The 25,263-nt window shown below is 35.8% G+C and overlaps 1 long non-coding RNA gene across 1 annotated transcript in view; it reads left to right on the top strand.

The window, feature by feature from the left end:
- The window catches only part of LOC307184505, a 52,795-nt gene extending 31,618 nt beyond the window's left edge, over positions 1-21,177 (top strand). The window contains exon 3 of the long non-coding RNA XR_013827734.1: positions 21,099-21,177. This is a non-coding gene — a long non-coding RNA (uncharacterized lncRNA). The remainder of the gene's footprint in view (positions 1-21,098) is intronic.
- The last annotated feature ends 4,086 nt before the right edge of the window (positions 21,178-25,263 follow it).

The following is a 25,263-nucleotide window of genomic DNA, read 5'->3' as shown; positions in this document are numbered from 1 at the left end:
CTACTTTTTGTTTCTCTGTCTTCTCATTTTGCTTAACTTACTGTGTTTGGGGTCTCCTTTTCGCAGGCTGCAGGTTCATAGTTCCCATTGTTTTTGGTGTCTGCCCCCAGTGGCTAAGGTTGGTTCATTGGGTTATGTAGGCTTCCTGGTGGAGGGGAATAGTACCTGTGTGCTGGTGGATGATGCTGGATCTTGTCTTTCTGATGGGCAGGTCCATGTCTGGTGGTGTGTGTTGGGGTGTCTGTGACCTTATTATGATTTTAGGCAGCCTCTCTGCTAATGGGTGGGTTTGTGTTCCTGCCTCGCTAGTTGTTTGGCATAGAGTGTCTAGCACTATAGCTTGCTGGTTGTTGAGTGGAGCAGGGTCTTGGCATTGAGATGGAAATCTCTGGGAGATTTTCACCATTTGATTTTATGTGGAGCTAGGAGGTCTCTGGTGGACCAATGTCTTTGACTTCGCTCTCCCACCTCAGAGGCACAGCCCTGACGCCTGGCCAGAACACCAAGAGCCTGTCATCCCCATGTCCCAGAACAAAACGGAGAAAAAGAAAGATAGAAAGAAAAAGATAAAATAAAATCAAGTTATTAAAATAGAAAATAATTTTTTTAAAAAATTTAAAAAGTAATAAAAAAAAGAAAGAAGAGAGCAACAAAACCAAAACACAAATCCACCAATGATAACAAGCGCTAAAAACTATACTAAAAAAAAAGAAGTAAAGAACGGGCCGATAGAACCCTAGGACAAATGGTAAAAGCAAAGCTGTACAGGCAAAATCACACACTTTCACAAAAAGTAAAAAAGGGAAAAAAAAAAAATATCATTGCTCCCAAAGTCTACCTCCTCAATTTGGGATGATTCATTGTCTGTTCAGGTATTCCACAGATGCAGGGTACATCAGGTCAATTGTGGAGATTTAATCTGCTGCTCCTGAGGCTGCTGGGAGAGTTTTGCCTTTCTCTTCTTTGTTCACACAGCTCCTGGGGTTCAGCTTTGGATTTGGCCCCACCCCTGCATGTAGGTCGCCTGAGGGCGTTTGTTCTTCTCTCAGACAGGATGGGGTTAACGGAACAGCTGATTCAGGAGCTCTGGCTCACTCAGGCGGGAGGGAGGGAGGGATGCAGATTGCAGGGCAAGGCTGTGGCGGAAGAGGCCAGCGTGACGTTACAACCTGAGGCACGCCTTGTGTTCTCCTGGGGAAGTTGTCCCTGGATCACGGGACCCTGGCAGTGGCGGGCTGTACAGGCTCCCGGGAGGGGAGGTATGGATAGTGACCTGGGCTTGCACACAGGCTTCTTGGTGGCTGCAGCAGCACCCTTAGCATCTCATGCCCGTCTCTGGGGTCTGCGCTGTTAGCCGCGGCTCCGGCCCGTCTCTGGAGCTTCTTTAAGCAGCGCTCTTAATCCCCTCTCCTCACGCACCATGAAACAAAGAGGCAAGAAAAAGTCTCTTGCCTCTTCGGCAGCTCCAGACTTTCTCCTGGACTCCCTCCCGGCTAGCTGTGGTGCACTAGTCCCTTTAGTCTGTGTTTACGCTGCCAACCCCAGTCCTTTCCCTGGGATCCGACCTCCAAAGCCTGAGCCTCAGCTCCCAGCCCTGCCCGCCCCGGCGGGTGAGCAGACAAGCCTCTCAGGCTGGTGAGTGCCAGTCGGCCATGATTCTCTGTGCGGGAATCTCTCCGCTTTGCCCTCCGCACCCCTGTGGCTGCGCTCTCCTCCGTGGCTTCGAAGCTTACCCCTCCTCCGCCTGCAGTCTCCGCCCGCGAAGGGACTTCGTAGTGTGTGGAAACCTTCCCTCCTTCACAGCTCCCTCCCACTGGTGCAGGTCCCGTCCCCATTCTTTCGTCTCTGTTTTTTCTTTTTTCTTTTGCCCTACCCAGGTACGTGGGGAGTGTCTTGTCTTTAGGGAAGTCTGAGATCTTCTGCCAGCATTCAGTAGGTGTTCTATAGGGGTTGTTCCACATGTAGATGTATTTCTGATGTATTTGTTTGGAGGAAGGTGATCTCCATGTCTTACTCTTCCGCCATCTTGAAGCTCCTCCTTCATTCTTTTTTATGGCTGAGTAATATTCCATTCTATATGCCTCATCTTCTTAAATCAATCGTCTGTCAATGCCCCGCCCATCTTTATCACATTGGAAAATGAGATTCCTCCTGGCCCCCTCACAGAACATAGTTAGCTATGGCTTTCTTGCCTTATGTGATCATTGACTACAGGCTGCTGTCAAGGAGGGTGGTAATCCTGGGAAAACTAGTATGTGGGGAGGGCCTCATTTTGTGAGCTGTCAGCAAGCAACATTTACAGCAGGCAGCAGCAGCTAATAAGTGCTTAGTTCGTAAAAGGGGTGCATTTGGGTGATGGGCCATAGTGTTCACTACACAAATCCTGAACTTACCTCTTCGGGGACATCTGTGTATTTTCATATCATTCATTGTATATGGATATGTGTATCATGTGTGGTACAGTGTATGTGTGTGCAACCTGGAGAGGAGAAAAATGAGGGTCATTTGACCATTTTCCAGGGTGGTTTTGATTATGTTTACAGATAATTTCTTCATAAATGAATTCCTTGAAGGCACATAACTTTTATAATATTTGTATGTTTTATGATCTAGATAGCTATTAAAAAGAGGCCATAAATAAATATCTACAAAATGATTGTCTGAATAACAGTCCTGCATGTTTGCCATTGGGTATATTACTGTAAACTGTGATGGGCCTGGTTTTCTTATTTATTTTCCTCCCTCCCTGACTTTTCTTCCTCCCCTCTTTATCTCTTCCTCCTCCCCTCCTTTCACCAACTATCCTTGTTTGGTTTCTCTTTTGGTCAGATACATGGATACTTTGTGGAAATTCTTTTATGTTTAGATTTTTTATTTAGCTTTATTTGAACCTATATTTTTGATGTACTTATTGCAGAACTGCATCTAATTCTGAAAAACTTGAAAAACATCCTACTCAACCATGAAGGAAAAAATTAAAGGTTTATAAATTTTTTTTTAAGAATTTAGAGATAAGAGTATGAAAAGGAAAGAGTAATTTATAGTGGAGACATCTGCTAGTAACTACCTTAGCCAAGTCATCATGTTGATATCACATAACCCTGATATGGCATGATGATAAGGGAATTTCAGGTCTGTGGTGTTTTGAAAACTCATAATTCCAGTCTCATCATGAAAAAGAAATTAGTCGGATGCAAAGTGAAGGGTGCTCTAAAGAAATATATGTAAAGAAATACATGAGTAGAATGTTTGAAACTGTCAAGTTTATGGGGAAAAAACCAGGAAAACAAAAAACTAAGAAACCTTGGCGATTATGATGACTGAATATGATGTGGTGTCCTAGATTGTCTTTTGGAACATTCGTGGAAAAGCTGGTAACAGCTGAATAAAGTCTGTGGTTGAGTTAATAGTAATGTACTAATATTAATTTCTTAGTGTTGACAAATGTACCATGGTTACAAAAGATGGTAATATTAGGGAGCTACTAGCATTAGGGTACTTTTGTGACTTGAAGGTGATTCAGCTAAAAGAGGTTAACAAATAATCATGGAAAAATTTTAATCTCCAGAGTTATATGCCAGTCAGGGTCCAATCAAAAAACAGAACTAGTAGGAGAGCAAGAGATGATAGATGGGTAGATAGATAGAGGGATAGATAGAGAGAGAGAGAGAGATAGATATAGAGAGATAGATGACAAGGAGTTGGATAAAGCAAATGCAGAGGCTGGTTAAGTAGACCCTGCAAGGCAGTCTCCATCTCTAACGCTGAAGTACAAAGCAAAAGCACGCAGGCAGTCAGGAAGGGGCCGTCAGGAGCAGGCTGGAACCCATGAGCACAAGCTGGGAACCCCACAGTCACAAGCTGAAACCCGACTGGCGTGAGGCTGGTGAACAGGAAGATGAACAATAGGCAGTTTCCATGTTGTTGCCTGGAGCCTTGATGATGAGCCTGCAGACGTTGGGGCCCTTCCCCATGTTGCTGATAGTATGCTTCCAGTCTAGAAGTCAGAGTAAATTAGGAAAGATCCAGGGAGAAGGAAGAGCGAATTGCAGGCCCAGCTACTGCTTTGTGCCAGTGGAGTGTGGTTGGCAGATCAGCAACAAGGCATTTGTGCTACAAAATGACTGCTTACCCCCTTTTCGGTCATTTCCTTGACAAGATATTAAGCTTTAGTCAGTAGACTATTTTCTTGAATTCTGCATTGTCTCTTCGAACCTTTTTCATATAGCAATGTTCAGCCTCCTTAATATGTTGTACTTCTATCTAAAATAGTAAGCACTATTTTCTAGCTTTAGTCTCAAAAAATAAGATTAATATGTCAGTTAATTACTGTAGCACATTTGTATTTTGCTTTTTAAGATGGAGATCTTAATAGAGCCCTTGGTATCCCTACTCATTTCATTAAATATGAAATGTATAAACTTGAATATCTAACATAATGTGTTGAATATTTATGCAATGCTTTGCTGTCCAAGTCCATGTACGTATATCTGTGGATTTTGAGATAATTTTCTGAATTGATGGATTTATTCATATAACATAACACAATGACTCTCTCTGCATTAACAACCTTTTAGTTATGAATAGCTTTCAGCTATTAAGCACGAGGAATTAACTCTCAGATGAATTTTGAACAAAAAGAGATCCTGGTAGCTCTTAAGATACATTGTGAAATACTATAATGATATACTATTAAATTTATTCCAAAGGATATTTTTTAAATTGCCTGTAGAAATATGAGTGCTTTTTTCTTTCTTTTTAATCATGAAACTTGCCCCAGGTTGCCAAAAATGCAGTCATCAGCATTCTTTAGTGAAGGCAGCTTAGTACTGTCAGCCATCTTATCTCCCCTGTTGCATGGTTGATGTTTCTTATCTGTGAATACAAACATTAAAATGGAACCATAATTCTACCTTAGTATGTAGAAGGTCTCTAGCTGCCTTTCTGGCATTTGGAGCCTATCTACTAAGGAAACTAGGCACACATGCATAAGGGAACATATTCACAGACTATATGTATTGCACAATTATTAAAATACAATTATTAAAGGTGACATAAGGAAATGATGAAGGAATAAAGACCAATTAAAGGAAAACTAATAAAAAGATCATTTTGTTAATGATTTTACAAAGAGCAGATAACATCTATGGAGCTGAACCCCAAATATCTACCTGTTATTTCTTACATCAGGTTATTTTTCCAGAAGTATATCACTGATTCATATTACTGTATGATATTTTGCATACATTGACTTCTTATGCCATATATAAAAACCTCAGGATATTTTATTGTGATCTGTACACAAAGAACCTGAAGATATCATCTTGTGCATAAAATGACAAAGAGAAGAATAGTAGCTATAACAGTTATAAAATTTTAAAACCTATAATATATAAATAGATTTTAGTTTTGCTTCTAAGGCAAAGGACCTCCACCTCGATTTTCAGAAAATATTCTAGCCATTGCCATATGGCAGCAGAAAGTTGTTTTTACGTAGTTGGACAGAAGAGAATAGTCTTGAATGAAAACCTAAAAGTTTTATTAAAATATCTTATATACAGCTGTATCCATGTATACCTTAAAATCAAGGGATATTTATTAAACACAAATGATGTGTCATACTTATTTTAAAAGCAGGGATTATAACGATGAATAATGGGCCTTCCTTGCCTTTTATGAACCTTTTATGAACTAGTCTCTCACAGACTAGTGAGAGAGCATGTGTAAATAGCTAATTATAATTATTTTGATGTTCTCTCTTAAGCTCAGTGTTGGATGTATGGGTCTATCACTATTTGTTAAACCATACAGATACATCACACACACACACACACTCCCATATACCCTTATATACTGTTTTGTATGTGTAATATATTTCATAGTGTAAACATATTGAAAATATAGATTCTATCAGAACAGAGTCATGCTAGCTAAGGAATTCTCCAAATCTTAATTAGGGAAGAACTACAAATTGGAAAATCAAAGGAAGAAACAAATGAACAACTCCTACATAATATTGCATTCAGTGTGTACCTATGTCTGCTCAACATTACTATACAGTGAGTTATATACAACTGAATGACACCCTTAATTACTATACATTTTATGTTAATCTTAATTATCAAAAGTAACTAGGTTTGGACTTTTTAAAATGTACTAACTGTGTGAATTCAGACAACTGTTTGAATTGATTCAATTTTCTTATCAGTAAAGTATCTGGGTGGTATTAACTATATTGCACTGCTTCCTCCTGCCCTGCTACCTGTCCCTCATTGAGCCCACACAGGTCTTTTTGTCCTCAAATACTTTTCTCAGAGATTCCCACCAATCCTGTCCCTTAGAGTCTAGATAATTCTGCCTCCCACGGAGTCTCTTCTGGCCTCTATACCTTGAGTCCCTACTGCAGGTGAGCACCACTCCATCATATTACCATTTAATATTTCTTCAGAGCACTTAGAATGATCTAAGCGTTATTTTGCTATTTACTTAACTTATGCTCTGTCTCTCCTCACTGGCCCCTAACTCCATAAGGGTGAATAACTTGCCTTTTATTATTAGTTCCTAGCCTGGTGCCTGTGCCTGGTACATAATGGTGCTGTGTATATTTATTGAATAGAAGACTAAACATATGGAAAAACACCTTACATTAAACTTGGCACAATAAAATTAAATAAATGTTATTTCCCTCCCTGTCAAATCCATTCTACTCCCCAGTTCCAGGTTAATCTTCTTCGAATACTATTTTCATTACTGCAATAATTTTTAAAAACAATATTTTTAGTCAGAACAAATGAAAACTCATCATTCAAGGCTTACTAAAATGTAAATCTGAATTTCTTTTCTCACTTTATCTTTGGCTGTGTTCCCTAGAGTTATGAAATTAATCTCTGCATTGTTTGCTTCTTACAGTCCCCCTGCCTGAAATGCCTTCCATCATTACTGCCTATTCCGCCTCCCAAACCCAACCTTAGTCTGATCATGGGAAAATTCCCCTTGCGGGGAAGTCCCTAGGGAGAAAATGGTATCTAAAGTTTTCTTTCTTCTCAATATCAAGCTTAGAGTTTGCCTGAAAGGAACAAATAAAGAGTGAAACTATCATAACTTATAAGCTTAAAAAAATCTAAAGGTATTAACATAGTACAAAACCAAAATTTTATAATTCCACCTGAAGTGTACTCTGATAATCAGGTGTGTCTGGTTCTATCCCTATTCTAAGCAACTTTTATTGTCTCTGAACTTTCCCTGAACCCCTACTCCATAGCATTTCTATCTATGGTGCGATCTTAAAGCATTTATTGTTTACAACAATTGTTATGACAATCTGTTTCTATATAGAGTCCTTATAAAAATATCCTCTTCTTTGGTATATCTTTAACTGGGCTTTGTACATAATAAATGTTCAGTAGCTCAAGGTTAATTGAATGAATTCCATGTCACACTGTGGAATGCCAATTCAATTTTGTAACCTGTCTTTACAAGACAGATACTGATCCCATTGATAGAATTGCTTATGTGGCAATTAGCATAATTAAAACAAATTATATTAATGGATCAGATATCCATTTCTTTAGTCTTTAGAAAACTGGCCTTAATGATTAGAAACTTTTCACCAAATTAACAATACTCATCAAATTAACACTTTATGTTTTCATTCATCTAAAACACACATTTATAGAAATTAAAAGATGAGATCAGTCTGTGATACTGAAATTTTTTCCACTATTAAATTCATTTAAATAAAAGCTTCAATAATTTACTCCAAATAAGGTTATTACAAATATTTCCTAGAGATAAAATAAACTCCTGCTTATGTTAGTATGCTGTGAGTTTTCATTAATTTGTTTGCTATTTTCATTTGATCATTAACCACTGGGATTAAATTCATATAAAAATACAGATAAATTTTATCAAGTTTATTATTAATATTGCATTTTGGTTAAAAAAGAGTAAAATGAAGATATTTTCCAGCAGTTTTTGCCATGAATTGAGGAAAAAACTTATCCTGAATTGTTGATGGAAATTCATATTTTCTCCCTCCCATAAAAGTCATAATGCTAAGCATAACTAATGGAAGAAAAATTTTCTCCCATCACAGTTTTCAAACATGCTAAAGTTAAAACTTTTTCTGTCACTTAACATTTTGAACAGTTTCCCTAATATTTTGTTTCATTTTACAATAAGAGGAAATCTATTGTGGCCTAATATTTAGTAATTTAAAACCTAATCCTATTCTATTGACAACATAAATTTTATATCCAATTTTAAACAGATATTTGTCCCAATTTCAGTTCTTACCTTGGCTCACAAATTCCTCTTAGGACAAAGAACAAGGCACTTCTTCACTTCAAGGCATTACCCTTCAGCTCCAGGGAGAAGCCAACTTGAGGGGAAGGAAGCCTTGGATTGTATTTCACCAGCCCTAGGTGTTTGGAAAACTAGTGTTTGGAAAGCAAATTCCACAGGCTGGTCAGTTCTCACACCTTTTTTTTTTTCCTAGCAACTAACCCAAGCAGTTTTTATTTTATCCATGAGTACACCTACCTCAGAGGTCTGATTTACCATAGTTACATGATCTGGCGCTGACAGTTTCAAGGTAATGTAGGGTTAGCTATGAGCAGTGATATCAGAATCCGTTTTTATCTTACTAGAGTGGTGCCTGCCCACCTCTTGCACAAGCTAAAGCCACTGCCACTAAGGCAAACCTGTTCAAAAGACAAATATTTTCCCCAAAAGTGTCTTTTCACTTGGTGTTTCAGTCTTTAATTCCTTTGGGGTTGGTCTTGGGGAGGATGTCAGCAGTTTTAGCTAGTTCAGCATAATGATAAGAATTGTTGGTCCTGGGGCTTCCCTGGTGGCGCAGTGGTTGAGGGTCCGCCTGCCGATGTGGGGGGCGCGGGTTCGTGCCCCGGTCTGGGAGGATCCCGCGTGCCGCGGAGCGACTGGGCCCGTGAGCCGTGGCCTGTGGGCCTGCGCGTCCGGGGCCTGTGCTCCGCGGCGGGAGAGGCCACGGTAGTGGGAGGCCCGCGTACCGCAAAAAAAATAAAAAATAAAAGGTGGTCTTAATATCTCTACATTAAGAGATTTATTGAGGTTTGCTTCCAGTCAATTTTTATAAATAATTATGTCACCTAAACTGTTTAATCTCTGTCATTAGAGTTTAAAGAGTGATCTTTAATTTTACTGGAACAGTACATTATATTATTTAGAAGCAGTTTGTTATCTGAATTTATGGCAGTGAGTTGAATTTTCCTATTTGGACTTTATGCTGAATTTCCTTGCACTTTCTTCTATTTTTGCTTTATTAATTTTGATGCTTTTTATTTGGTGAAGATAGGTTTACAGTACTTGTGTTCCTTGGGTTTGTATCTCTTTTTATTGTTTTAAATGTTAATCCCGGAATTTCTATTTGTCTGGAAGTCACATTGTGATCTAAAGTTAATGTTGGTTTGGTTAATGACTTTGTCCTAGTTTTATAAATATTTCAGAACTGATATTTGAGTATAGTCAATTGTTTATTCGATTTTGTGATTTAATCTGTGCTTAATTTCTTCCCCTTGTGGTCATTTGGAAGATTTTTAGTATTATTTTGGTATAATGGGTTATATTGTATATTTAATATAGTTAATATTTTTTTGATTTATCAATTTCAAAAATGAAAAATGTGTTCTAGATTTCCTAAGATAATAGTGCTGGCCTGAATTATAATCTATTAATAAATCTTCCTAAGACACATACAGGCCCAAAAGGAGAGAATACAAAATCACCCATAGACCATAATTCCATTTTTCTAGGAGACAGTGACAATCAACTTTCATTTACATGTAAATGAAGAAATACATATCTGAGACTTACAAAGTTGAATACAGGACCCACATTAGACATACAGAGGTGGAAATAAAGATATCATTAATGAGGGCTTATTCTCAGAAGGAGTAGACTCTTCTATGACTAGAAATACTAAAAACAGTTCTGTGACCTAGTTGGCTGTTAGTGATCAGCAAGAAAAAAGTTTTGAAAAGTCTACAAGACCAGGAGTGGCAGTCTTAGAAAGATGTAGTTCATGGAGAAGATATTTCTGAAGGGGGAGATATCCCTTGTAGGCTTAGTCATAGAATAAAGAAGTGAAGGTTGTAGGATCATAATAAAACAAGATAAAAGAAAAGAAGCAGAAGGTAAGAGACAAAAAAAAGGCACCATGATTAGGGAAATGGTACTTCATTGTAGCAACAGGAGAGTCTGCCCTTAAGTTGAGAAATTACACCTCCTTTCATTTTCTTTATAGGCTCCCCTGCTATTGCAAGTCTAAAAACATTTTCTTTAGAATTTAAAGACCAAAAAACCCACTAACCATAAATTGTTATAGAAAAATAATGAAAATAAGAATCAAAAACTTGAGCAGAAAGTACACAAGCATGTTCATACACACACGTGTAATAACAACCCGTGAAGCATATTTAGTAATGAAACAAGCATATGTGGACATGAAAGTAAATGTAGATAGAGGAAAATGTAAAATAAGACCTATTAAATTTCCGGAAAAATACTGAATAAAAAATAGAACTTCAGAAATAAGAACAAATTATACAGTTTGAATATATCTACTAAGAGAGTTCAATGAAGAACACAAGGGGCTGAATAAAGGGATGCAAGCAAATTAAACAGGAGAAGAAGTATTCAAAAGGTAGAAATAAAGGGATAGATGAAGAAAGGCAAAAAGTATCCAACGTAAATATAAATGGTCTTCTGAAAAATACAAACAACCACTAAGTTAAAAGAACTTATCTTTAATATTAAATAAATTTAAGACTTTTCAGAAATCAAAGAAAATACTAAAGGGCCTAGGTCTCAATTCAGAAAATGGACCTAGAAAGATCAACGCTGAGACATAACCTTTTAAACCATTAAATTTTGATATTAAAAGAAGTTTCTTTGGGCATCCAGGCAAAACATCAAAGAAACAAAAAAAAGAAAAAAAATCAAGTTTGTTATAAAATGACTTAATAGCATACTTAAAAATGTACAACATTAGAGCAACATTTTAAAAAAAAAAACTCAAGGAAAAGAAGTTTGATCCAACAATTTTCTTCTCAGCCAGATTTTATAAAAAAACATCGGGACTATAGAAAAAAACTATCTTCAACATGAAATAAAAACATTTACTTATTCTATTTGAGAAAAAAGGGAGATAATACCTAGTTGAGAAGGATAGTTTCTAGTAGATTAAATTTCATAAAACCTTAAAAAGACTAATTTCCACAGAATTGTTCCAAAAACTACCTCCCTCACCCACAACAAAGAAAGTTTCAGACAAGACAATTTCTGAATATAGTTCCACAAACTTTCAAAGATACTTCCAAAGCTGTCTAAACTGTTCCTAATCATAAAATAGAAGAAAGAAAAAACCTCCAAATTCTTTTCATGAAATAGCATAGCACTGATCCTTATATCTGAGAGAGATTGTGTAATAAAAGTAAATTACAACTCAATCTATGTAAAAATTACCATAATAGTTCCTAAATATTACCAAGAAAATCCAGCAGCACATTAAAAATAATATAAAATGAGCAACTGGGGCTTATTCCAGCAATGAAAATTGATTCAATGTTAGAATAGTCAACACCTTAGTTTATTAGACTAGAGGAAGAATGGACAAAAAATAAAAACATCTCTATAGATACTTAAAAAGCATTGACAAAACTAAACACTAGTTATCATTAAAAAACAATAAATTACAAGTCAGTCAATTAATACTTTTTACTTCTCCATCATATGTATGAGAAAATAACATCTTTCTTAATAATGAAAATATAAAAGCATTCTAGATAAAGCCAGGCGGTAGGCAAGCTCTCCATATCCTCATTTCTTTTTAACATTATATAGCCTACTCAAGCAATGTAGAACAATTAGAAGCGTAAGAATTAACTTTATTTGCAGTTAAAAACTCAGTAGTATCAGTGTAAAAAAAGATATAAGATGATTTAGTAAGGTAGCAGGATAGAAAATTAACATACAAAAATCTATTGTCTTAATATATACACAGTGGTTCACAGTGGGATGTACTTTTGCCTCCCTGTCTCGGCGGGACATTTGACAAAGTCTGGAAACATCTTTGATTGTCACAATGGTAGGAATGGGGTTGAGGGTGCTGTTAGCATCTGGTGAACAACATCCAGGGAGGCTGCTGCAAAGCATCCTACAATGCACAGAACAGTTCCCGCCTCAACAAAGTATCCAGGCCAAAAAGGCAATAATGCCAAGGCTGGGAAACTTTGATATATACTCCAACAGTTAGAAGATATAATGGAAATGAGGCAATATTTACAGTAGTAAATGAAGTATAAAATATCTAAAAATAACAATTTAAGTGTAAACATTTTTCATGAAAATTTCAAAATGCTTCTAAAAATGAAATAAATTTCATCAAATGGAAAGGCATTCAGTGTTCCGGAAGAAGAATGATCCTCATAAAAAATTTTAGTTCTTTCTGAATTATTAAGCAAACTTAATGTGACTTCCATAAAAGAAGCAAAAAGATTTTTTTTCTGGAGCTCAACATGTTGACTAAAAAAATAAAAATGGTATATAAAAATAAAGAATAACCAGGAAAACTGAATAATCACAAGTATATATAGCATCTCACATATAATAAAAGTGACATTTCAAATCATTTAGGGGAAGGTAATATTCACGTGGGTATAAATAATCCCTATTGATTATGAATACATAGCCTCACTGGTGAAGTAGCATTTTTGCTACTTGTGTTTTCACCTAAATTTTGAATCTAAATCTAATAAAACCTCTACAGCTACCAGTTTAGAGGAAAGAAAAGGAATAGGATCAAGTCAAATGAAAAAAATTAGTTGAATTCAGAATGTGGAAAAAGCTGTGAGAAAATGATCTGCTTTCTTCATGAAATAAAATATATTTAAAAGAGAGAGAGATAATCCTTATTGATCATACACACACACACACACACACACACACACACACACACACACACAGAGACACACACACACACACACACACACACACACTTGATCTAAAGACGATGAGAGACAGATAATGCAGACCTGGACCCAACCTGCAGGTTGACTCCTAGTCCAGCTAAACTCAGTCTAAATCAGCTGACTCCCAACTGATGAAAGAATTAAAAATTGTTGTTTTAAGCCATCATGTTTCTATCACAGTATTACTGTGCCAATAGCTAAATAAGTGAACGTCATGATAATGAATAAGACATTCGAAAGGTTCATGGATGGTGGTGCTGACAAAAGTATCAACAGTAGGTGAGGCAAATGCAAAGTTTTCTGAAGATAAACCTCCATCCTTCCATGGTGGAAGGAGTTCAATAAAATGTATGTAGTATCATTGTTACTGGTTTGTTTCCTCAAGGATAAATAACATTAGAAACTCAGTTTGGGGTTCTGCTGTTAGTGGGTGATCAGCCTTAGCGAATGGAAGTCCATATTGGTGAGCAAACGCCTACCTTACATCACTCTTACCATAGTCCCTTTTTTTCATGAGTCTTATGAGCAAGCACTGAAGAGGGCAAAGAATAGCATGCTTTGCAGTGGTTGTCCTTTGGGAGCATTTGAATAGGAAACACATATCCTTATCCAAGGGCACATTTTGAGTGTCCAATCACATACTACCTCCCAGATCTCTTTGCACCAATCTTGTTCTATCTGTGTTTTTGATAATCCAGCCATATCACTAACTGCGTAGATCCATATTTCTGGCCAATTCTTCTTCCAGGAAATAAACAAACAAAAGTCCTGCTTGAAGTGCTGTCCATGGGGGGATTTGGTGTCCCCACTGTCTTTCTGGCCTAAGTCAGACTGTAATGTCGCAGTGCTCCATTTCAAGCATGGAAAAAATACTTATATAAAACGGGATTGAATTTTTTTTTTTTCTGTTACCAGCTGGTCATAGAGAACTCTCCATGTGGTTCTATGTGTGGATTAAGAAGAGAAATACTTGGTGACATTAAATTCTGGTGACCTTAGAGGAATTTGGCCATGTTGTCAGAGAATGGTCAGCAAGCAGAAGAATACACACAAAACTGTACATTCAAGTTTTAGGAGAGTGTATCAATCCCTGCTAGGCCTCTAAATAAGAAGGTGCTAGACCAGCACTGGAAATTTTTGAAGGAAATAATTCTGACAGCACAATCACAAATGATTCTATTGAGGAAGAATTTTGGAAGATACTGAAATATAGTCACCTTAAATGCTTGATGGAAAAAAAGCAAGGTTTAAATTATAAACAAATACCCAAAGAGCTGGAAGTGATTTTACAAAGAGCTCTATGTTAAGCTCAGATTGAATTTTTTGTATAAAACCTGAAAATAATATAATCAAGAATCAGTCACATCCCAAGTAATGAACTGGCATGTATGGGGAAAAAAACTAACAAAGGATAAGTAAGATGATTTTAGTTATGCTCAGAGGAAGAAGAGCTAGAAAGCTGTCAGCTCACTCCTTAAATACTGTTACAATGCTAATGATGGCACTGAGAAAAAAAAAAATTCCTACACTCCTGTGTGCTCTCTTCTTTCTTGTTAAAGAAAAGGGTCATACTGGAATAGAAAATTTAGCACTTGCTGTTGGTAAGATGAAATTCAAATCCAAACAGAGGGGAAATTGCAACAGAGCAACTATACTACATTATTTTTCATATTCTACACTGTATGAATTAAATTCTGAGTCACTAAAAGGCATGACAGTTAAAATGAAGAATCATCACCCCTAAAAATTAGTAGAGAACTGTAGGATAAATTAGATAGTCGAAGGCATTTACAAGTTTTGAGGCCAAATAGAAGGCATATTCAGCAACCAGAGATCTTGATGCCAGTTTTGAATAATTTCCCTGAGTCTATTAATAAAGGAACAGTGTTGGAACACCTATAAAGGAGAGTGGTGATGATGAGGAACTAACATAACCTCATTAAATAAGTCACACTAGGCTAGTTCAATTGTCTTTTTTGATATGGTTATGAGACCATAAGCTCAGAGAAGTGCAGCAGTCAGAGTGAAAATGATTTTCAGCAAGCTGTTTGACAGACACTCACATGATACCCTGTTGTGTAAAGTGGAGAAGTGTACACAGCAAGACAAATTGGGTGAATGAATGTAACCAAACAGCAACAAAGAAAGCTCAAGTTCAAGTAGTTTTGACATGTTGCATGATTTTCCCCTGATGCTCTTCTGTAATGTATCTCTATGAATTGGATGCAAACTTTGATAACATCCTCATTAAATTTGTTCAGACATGGAGTTGGAAATAATAAGATATTCTGGATAACAAATTCAGCATTCAAAAAGATACCTGCAGGCTAGGAAGATGGGTTAAACGAAAACGTTTACAGTTAAAAATGGATAGCAATGGACAGACAAAACAAAAACGAAAAGGAGGACGGAAGAAAACATAAATGAAGAAGAGATTTTGATGATATAATGATGAAAAATAGCAATTTTAGTTAGAGATCAGATTAGCATAAACTATAATCTAGAAATTCCAATTAAAGCAAAATTTATTTTAAACAAATTCACCCAAAGATGGCTACCCAATGAATCATGCTTCCCAGCACTCTTGGGATCCCTTAACTTGAATAGATCTCTCAACTTGAATTTGGTCTGGCCCTACGATTCAAGATAAACTAATAGTGTGTGTCCAGTGCAACACTGAGATGACTTCTCAGGCTAGTTGGAAAAAGCCTTGCAGGTTTGCCTTGGTCTCTGGGAATGTTCACTCTGGATGAAGCAAGCTGCCATATAAGTCTGACAGCCCTGGGATGACTATGCACTGAGGTGTCCAAGCTAGCTACTTTGAGAAAGAGATGGCCAACCAGACCAGGCATCCTACATGTAAGTGGAGAAGCATCCATTTGACTCCAACCTTACCTACCATCTGACTGCAAACTTATGTGAGACCCAGGAGCAATAACTGTCCAGCTGAGTCTGTCAATTCCCAGAACCATGAAGAATAATTGTAAATTGTTATATTTATATTCTCAGTTTTAGAGTGGTTTATACACAGCAAGAGATAACTGGAATGGCCCCAAACTTGATTTGAACTTAGGCTACATTGATATAGTTGTATTCCTATTTAGAATAAGGATGGCAGGGGTAGGGGTGGGAGGAGTGTCCCATTCTACTTATTTCAGATCATACAGTACTTCGTTTTGAGGGCTGTGCTTTAAGAAGTTTACTCACAAACTGAATTTCATCGTAAGAGGGGAAGAGGAAGAAGATGATGAGAGGAGCCATTTTGTATAAGAAATGCCAAGTTACTAAAGATGTCTCGCTTAGGAAAAGAAAAAACACAGATCTGGGCTTTCCTGGTAGCACAGTGGTTAAGAATCCGCCTGCCAATGCGGGGGACACCGGTTCGATCCCTGGTCAGGGAAGATCCCACGTGCCACAGAGCAACAAATCTTGTGTGCCACAACTACTGAGCCTGCACTCTAGATCCCACGAGCCACAACTACTGAGCCCACAAGCCCCAAGTATTGAGGCCCATGCCTAGAGCCTGTGCTCTGCAAAAAGAGAAGCCACCACAATGAGAAGCCCACACACCGTAACGAACAGTAGCCCCTGCTCTCTGCAGCTAGAGAAAGTCCGCACCCATCAACGAAGACCCAATGCAGCCAAAAATAAATAAATAAAATAAATAAATTTATATAAAGAAAATAATAAACACAGATAAGGTAAAAGCATGTCTCCTGCTTCACCTAGCAGAGTTTCAGTTTGTGCCTGTTGCCTCAATGTTTCTCCCATTTGGCATTGAACCAATTCTTCATTACATTAAAATAAACTAGGATAGGTTTATTTTTCCCACTTTGTACTTACAGTTCCTATTATGGTCTCATCTGATGGTGTGTGAGACCTTTGTATTAGATGGAATTCTTGCTCTGACATGTAGTTTAATTTGAAAAATTATCAGCTAACACTTGAATCTTCTCTCAACGTTTTCAAGATACCACATAACCAATATTTCCCCATCAGAAACAGAGAGTGTAGCCCCAACTGACAAAACTAAGTAGCCTCAGACACAGGTACAAAGGACAGCTACAAAAGGACAGTATTTGGACTCAGACTATAATCAGAGAAATATTCAATGTGCACTGACCCTGCCAGCAATGGAGCTATGAACTGAGAGATCAATTTAGTCCCTAGGTTATAGTGCACAGTGTCAGTTACAAATAAAAAGAAATGATACGTTACAGCTACCTGAGGTATATATGAGATATAGAAGCTGGGCAGCACTGTTAAGGATATAATGTAGGGAGAGCAGTTTGAATGTCTTTGATAATGTATTTCCGTTCCTTATTTTATGGTGTAAATACATAATATTTTATATTTGGTAACAACATTTTATTCTGAAATAAACACAATTGGTATCAATACTTTATTAAAAAGTATTTGTTAAATAATAAGTTAAGAAATCCATCTCTGTTTCTCAAGAAAGTTGACAATGAATGAGTCTTGTACAGCTTATCAAAATTTGGTGTTCATCATGGAGGACTTTGAACTATCACTTATGAAATGTAAGCCAGAAAACGAAAATTTGTTTAAGAAGTATCGACCTGTACTTTATAATTTAAAAGTCATTGTCAGCAGACTATGCACTAATATTATGGTTTAATTGGTACAGCAGCAGATGCTACATTTAGATATCACGCTGTAAAGAATGATTTTTCATTTAGATCAAGTGACTAGTCTTCCAAGTTAATCTTGTACTTTTTTTATTCCACAATTTTTTGTGCATATAAGAAAAATGAAGAAAAAGTTAATATGTTGGCTGTGTTAGAATAAGTTCAAACAGTTCATTGATACCAGTTTATATCAGTGACATCAGATTCTTCAAAATTAGTTTCAGTAATGGCTTGATTTTCATCATCCAGTTCTTGTAATGAAAGATCTTAGAAGTTAATTCTGTCAAAGGTAAAATACCTGACATCATTGTGAATGCTATTGTAAATTCAATTAAAATATTGAATATTGAAGGTAAAATTATTTTTTCATAGAAATAATAAAAATAGAAACTTGAAAGAATCATTATGTATGGCTACAACTATATTCTTACAAAAACAAAAGCAAAACTTTGAGACAGAAATGTATATGAAACTAGTTTAGTGTTCATATATTTCCTAATTATATCAGGAAATTCTGCAATATTCTTTAAATTAAAATAGAATTTGTACTTTCAGCTCCAACATATAAAGAGCTTAGCAGTTGTCACTTCCATACTTAGAAGAAAATAGTTGAACAAAATATAAATCAGCTTTACTTGGACTAATCAGAGAACTGAGGTCATAGGACAAACTGGCTCATCAAAATCTGGAGAGACTGGTAAATAAAGAAAGTTGGAGGAGGGGTTTGCTTACCCGGATTAGAAGATGCTGGAGCTATAAACTGGTAAGAATGCTTAAATGATGATTTTGATGAATTTCTGAAGGATAATTGTGAACTAGCATGAGAGTGAAAAATTCCTGAGGGCTGCAGTCTTAGAAGTGTTCCCACACTCCTGTGATTTATATCTTCAGTAACTGCACCAGATTCTCATAGCGAGGAGTCACAAAAATGCCTTCATGTCTCTGCCAAAGAGGTAGGAGAGTAACAATAATGACATAAGCCCATAGTGTTCTCCACAACAAAGGGCTGCTCTAAAAGGAAAAGACTACCTGTTTCCCCTGCAGGAAGTACTGGTACCAAACTGCAGCCCCACTCAAGCCTCCTATCTCACCTAAAGGGAGGGAAATATGAAACCATAGTGAAGGCCACATCTCAGGGACACACACCTACTAAATGACTGAGATTGAATCATAGCATTCTAGAGCACTTTCTGTCTCAAACACCTTACAGCCACATTAATAAGACTACAGTATAATGATGGATTATAGCTAAAAGAGCTATAAAGCACAGAATCTGTCTAGGAAGAATTCTCAGGAAGTCAAAAGTCAAGAAGGGGAGACAAAAACAAGGAAAGTAGAGAAAGTTGCCTATAACACCTACAGCTATAGCACACATTAAAACACCCCAGATCCTAGTTAGATTAACACTAAAAGTTGATATACATCAGTCCCTATTGTCCCTAAACAACACATTCATATATCAAGAAAAACTAATAAACCATGCTAAAAGGAAAGACAAAACACAATCTGAAGAAACAAAGTAAGCATTAGTTCCAAACTCAGATATGAATCAGAATTAGGAATTTTCAGAGAGTGAATTTAGAATAACTATAATTAATACATTGAGGGCTCTAATGGAAAAAGTAGACAACATGTAAGAACAAATTGATAATATAAGCAAAGAGATGGAAATGCTAAGAAACAATCAAAAGGAAATGTTAGAAATTAAAAACTCTATAAGAGAGATGAAGACTACCTTTGATTAGCTCCCAGTAGATTGGACACAGATGAAAAAAGAATCAGTAAGCTTGAAGATATGTCAATAAAAACTTCCAACACTGTAATACAAAGAGGAAACAGGAAAAAAAAAAAACAGAAACAGAAGAGAACATCCAAGAACTCTGGGACAATTTCAAAAGGTTCATCACATGTACAATTTGGATTCCAGAAGGAAAAGTAAGAAAGAAACAGAAGAAATATTTAATGTAATAATGGCAGAGAAATTTCAAAAGTATATAATTATTGGGCTTCCCTGGTGGCGCAGTGGTTGAGAGTCTGCCTGCCGATGCAGGGGACATGGGTTCGTGCCCTGGTCCGGGAAGATCCCACATGCCGCAGAGCGGCTGGGCCAGTGAGCCATGGCCGCTGAGCCTGCGTGTCCGGAGCCTGTGCTCTGCAATGGGAGATGCCACAACAGTGAGAGGCACGTGTACCGCAAAAAAAAAAAAAAAAAAAAAAAAATATATATATATATAAAATTATTGTCTGAAAGCGAGAGGAGATTGGAGTGAAATGTTTAAAGTGTTGAGAGAAAACAACAATAATAACACCAAACTTGAATTCTATATCCAGCAAAATAACTATTCAAAAGTGAAGTAGAGTATTATAGATAATAAAAACATAGAGAATTCATCACCAGCAGACCTTCCCTGCAAGAATTTTTGAATTTTATTTTATGAAGTTATTTATTTTAAAAATTGAAGTATAGTTGATTTACAATGTGTTAGTTTCTGGTGTATAGCACAGTGATTCAGTTTTGTGTATATATATATATATATATATATATATATATATATATTTATATTTATATATACACACACCACATCTTCTTCAGCAGTTCATCTGTTGATGAACATTTAGGTTGCTTCCATGTCTTGGCTGTTGTAAATAGTGCTGCCGTGAACATTGGGGTGCATGTGTGTTTTTGAAGTAGTGTTTTCTCCAGATATATGCCTAAGAGTGGGATTGCAGGATCATATGGTTACTCTCTTTTTAGTTCTTTAAGGAAAAGGAACCTCCATACTGTTCTCCATATTGGCTGTACCAATTTACATTCCCACCAACAGGGTGGGAAGGTTCCTTTTTCTCCACACCCTCTCCAGCATTCGTTATTTGTGGACTTTTTGATGATGGCCATTCTGACTGGTGTGAGGTAATATCTCATTGTAGTTTTGATTTGCATTTCTCTGATGATTAGCGGTGTTGAGCATCTTTTCATGTTCTTTTTGGCCATCTGTATGTCTTCTTTGGAGAAATGTCTATTTAGGTCTTCTGCCCATTGTTTGATTGGGTTGTTTGTTTTTTTGTTGTTGAGTTTTATGAGCTGTTTGTCTATTTTGGAAATTAAGGCCTTATTGGTTGCATTGTTTGCAAATATTTTCTCCTAGTCCATAGGTTGTCTTTTCATTTTGTTTATGGTTTCCTTTGCTGTGCAAAAGCTTGTGAGTTTGATGAAGTCCCATTTGTTTATATTTGCTTTTATTTCTATTGCCCTGGGAGAGTGACCTAAGAAAGCATTGCTACGATTTATGTTGGAGAATATTTTGCCGATGTTCTCTAGGAGTTTTATGGTGTCATGTCTTATATTTGTCTTTAAGCCATTTTGAGTTTATTTTTGTGTATGGTGTGAGGGTGTGTCCTGACTTCATTGATTTACATAAGAATTTTTTAAAAATTTTTTTAGGGAGAAGGAAAATTATATCGATCAGAAACTCAGATCTACGTGGAAAAGGGAAAAGCATTCAAGAAGAAATAAATGAAGGTAAGATAATTTAGAATTGTTTTCTTATTTTTAATAGCTCAAAATATAACTGTTTAAACTAATAACAGTAATAATGTATTAGGCAATTATAGCATATGAATAAGGTAAATGAATGACAGCAATATTATGATGGTCAGAGGTACAATTTGAAGTACTGTCTTAAAGCACTTTCACTATACATGAAATGGGATATTGTCATTTGAAAGTGGACTTAGATTAGTTATAAATGAATATTGCACACTCTACAGCAACCAGTAGATTTTTTTTAAGTTAGGAACAAAATCAAAGATAAAATGGAATCATACAAAATGCTCAATTAAAACCAGAGAAAACAGAATATGAGTAGGGTTTGGGGGAGAAGGACAGTACAAAAAATAGAAAACAGGCACAGAATTCATAAATGTTGTGATGGCCAATTTTTGTGTCAATTTTAATGGGTCACAGGATACCAAGATATTTGGTCAAACATTATTCTTGGTGTATCTATGAGGGTGTTTCTGGATGAGATTAACATTTGACTCTGTGGCCTGAGTGAAGCGGATTGTCCTCATTGATGTGGGTTGGCTTCATCCAATCAGTTGAAGATCCGAATAGAACAAAAAGGGTGACCCTCACTTGAATAAGGGGAGAGTTTTTCCTGCCTTTGCTCTCAAAGTGAAGCATCAGCTCCTCCTGGGTCTCAGGATGGCTGGTCTTCAGACTAGAACTACACCATAGGCTCTCCTGGATCTCCAGCTTGCTGACTTACCCTTCAGACATAGGGACTTGTCAGCCTCCATAATTCCTTAAACCAATTCCTTATCTTATCTTTCTCTCTCCCTCCCTCTCTCTCTCTCTCTCCTAGAGGTTTTGGTTCTCTGGAGAACCCTGACCCATACAAATATTAATGAAACTCTATTAAATTTGCTTTAAATATGAATTATCTAAATATACCCATTAAAAGACACAGATTGTCAGAATATATATTTTTAAATCTATATTAATTTCAGACAAAATGGACTTCAGAACAAGGAAAGTTAACAGTGATAAAGGGAGACATTAAATAATGATAAAGTAGTCAATTCTTTAAGAAGATATAATAGTCCTCAGTGTGCATGTCCCTAACGAGAGATCAAAGGGAAAGCAAAAACTGACAGAACTGAAAGGAGAAACAGACAAATCTAGTGCTACAGTTGAAAACTTTAATACTTCTATTTCAGTAATTGATAGACCAAGCAGGTAGAAAATCAGTAAGGATACAGTTGACATGAACAGTACAATAAATCAGTCTGATTTAACAGACATTTATAGACTATACCCTCCAACCACAAATTACACATTTCTTAGTCTCACATGAAACATACACCAAGAAAGACCAAAGTCTGTCCCGTAAAATAAACCTTAGCAAATTCAAAAGAATATAAATCATACAAAGTATATTCTCAGACCACAATGGAATTAACCTAAAAATCAATAACAGGAACATAGCTGGAAAATTCCAAAGATTTGGAGATTAAACAACATAATTCTAAATAACAAAATGGTCAAAAAGAGTCAAGAGAAATTTTAAGAATATTTTTATCTAAACAGAAATTACAGCTAACATCAAAATTCGTGGTATGCAGTAAAAGCAGTGCTTAAAGGGAAATATTTGGCTTTAAATTTATGTGTTAGAAAATATCAAAAATCAGTATCGTAAGCTTTCACCTTTAGGAAACTAGAGAAAGAAGAACAATGTAAGCCTACACAAAACAGAAAAAAATAAAAAATAGAGCAAAAAATCAATGAAATTGAAAACAGGAAAATGAACAAAATAGAAATAAATGGAACTTAAAGGATTATTTTCAAAAGATTAATAAGGTTGATAAATTTCAATCTAGGATAAGCAAGAAAACAGAAGATACAAGATGCCAATATCAGAAATGAAAGAGGGGCTATCAAAAATGATTTCATGGATATGTATATTTAAAAGGATATAAATATATATCTATATTTAAAAGGATAATAAAGGTATACTTTGAACAACTCTGTGCCTCCAAATTTGATAATGTAAGTGAAATGGACCAATTCCTTAAAAGACACAAACTACTCAAATTTCTACATAGAGAAGTAAATAATCTGAATAGCTTATATGTGTTAAAGAAATTGAATCAGTAACTAATAACTTTCCAAAAGTGAAATCACCAGGTCCAGATAATTTTATTGGTGAATTTTAGAAAACATTTCATAAAGATGTGATACCTATTCTCCACAATATCTTCCAGAAATAGAATCGGAAGGAATAATTCTTAATTCATTATATAAGGCCATCATTATCTTAATGCCAAAACCAGGTAAAGAAATTACAAGAAAGGAAAACTATGGACCAATATCTCTACTGGACACTGATACAAAAATCTGAACAAAATATTAGCAAATGGTATCTAACAATGTATAAAAAGATATGTACAATGATCAAGTGGGATTTATTCTGAGTACACTGATTACTGATTAGTAATTAAGGCTGATTTAGTATTTGAAAATTAACTGATGTAATTCATCACACAAAAAGCTAAAGAAGAAAATTTACATAATCATATTGATACAGAAAAATTGTTGAACAAAATTCAAGACATATTCATAATAAACAATCTCAGCAAACTAGGAATAGGGAACTTCCTCAATTTGGTAAAGAGCACCTACACATAACGTATAGCTAACACAGTGTTTAATGCTGAGTAACTGATTGCTTATCTCTTAAGACTGAGAATAAGTCAAGAATGTCTTCTCTCACCACCCCTACTCAATATCATACTGGAAGTTATTACTAATATTAATATAATAAGATGACAAAGAGAACAAACAGCATATGGGTTGAAAAGAAAGAAAGAAAACCATCTCTGCTCACAAATGACATCATTATCTAAGTAGAAAATCCCAAAGAACCTGGAACTAATATGCAAAGTTAGCAAGTTTGTAGGATAAAAGGTGATATACAAAACTCAGTTATTTTCTTATGTATCAGCAATGTATAATTAGAATGTGAAAATTAAAAAAAATTAGCACCCAATAAAATAAAATTCTTAGGTATAAATTTATCAAAACACATACAGAGACCATATGTAGAGAACTGTAAAACTCTAATGAAAGACATCAAAGATGATCTAAATAAATGGACATCATATATTGAAAGATGCAACATTGTTAATATGTCCATTCTTCACAACTTAATCTATAGATTCCTTGCATCCCAATCAGTATCCCAGGAGGCATTTTTTAAATAGTGCCAAAGAGATTCTAAGGTTTATATGAACAGGCAAGCAACATACAATACCCTAAACAATAGTAAAGAACAAGTTTGGAGGGCACACACCACCTATTTTCAAGACTTATTATAAAGCTGTAGTAATCAAGGCAGCAAGGTATTGGCAAAATAATAGACATAGATCAGAATAACAAAGTAGAGAGCCCAGAAATAGATACCCACAAGTACCGTCAAATGATCTTTGACAAAGGAGCAAAGGCAAGTCAGTGGAGAAAGGATAGTGTTTTCAACAAATGGTGCTAGAATAATTGGACATCCATATGCATGTATATATATATATTGTATATATATATATAATATATATATTATATTAAATTAACTTAAAATGGATCATAGACCTAAATGTAAAATTCAAAATGACAAAACCTTTTAAACAAGGTACATAAGAAAAACTAAGTGGGCTTGGATTTGGTGATGAGCTTGCTTCCAGAAACACACAACCCCAGACCAATCATGAGAAAAAACATTAGACAAATCCCAATTGAAAGATATTCTACAAAATACCTGACCAGTACTCCACAAAACTGTCAAGGTCATCCAAGGCAAGGAAAGTTCGAGAAAATGTAACAGCCAAGAGAAGCCTAAGAAGGCATGAAAACTAAATTTGATGTGGCACCCTGAGTAGGATCCTAAACAGACAAAAAGACATCAAGGAAAAACTAAGGAAATCTGAAGAATATATGAGTTTCAGTTAAGCATAATATATCAATATTTACACTAATCCTAACAAATATACTATAGTAAGATGAGATGTTAGTAATAGATGAAATGAGATAAGGCATATATGTGTCCTTTTTGTACTAT

The sequence above is a fragment of the Stenella coeruleoalba genome (assembly GCF_951394435.1).
Source record: "Stenella coeruleoalba genome assembly, chromosome: 3".
Classification (NCBI taxonomy): domain Eukaryota; kingdom Metazoa; phylum Chordata; class Mammalia; order Artiodactyla; family Delphinidae; genus Stenella; species Stenella coeruleoalba.
Note: the sequence above shows the minus strand (reverse complement) of the source record. Positions and strands in the feature narration are given on the sequence as shown.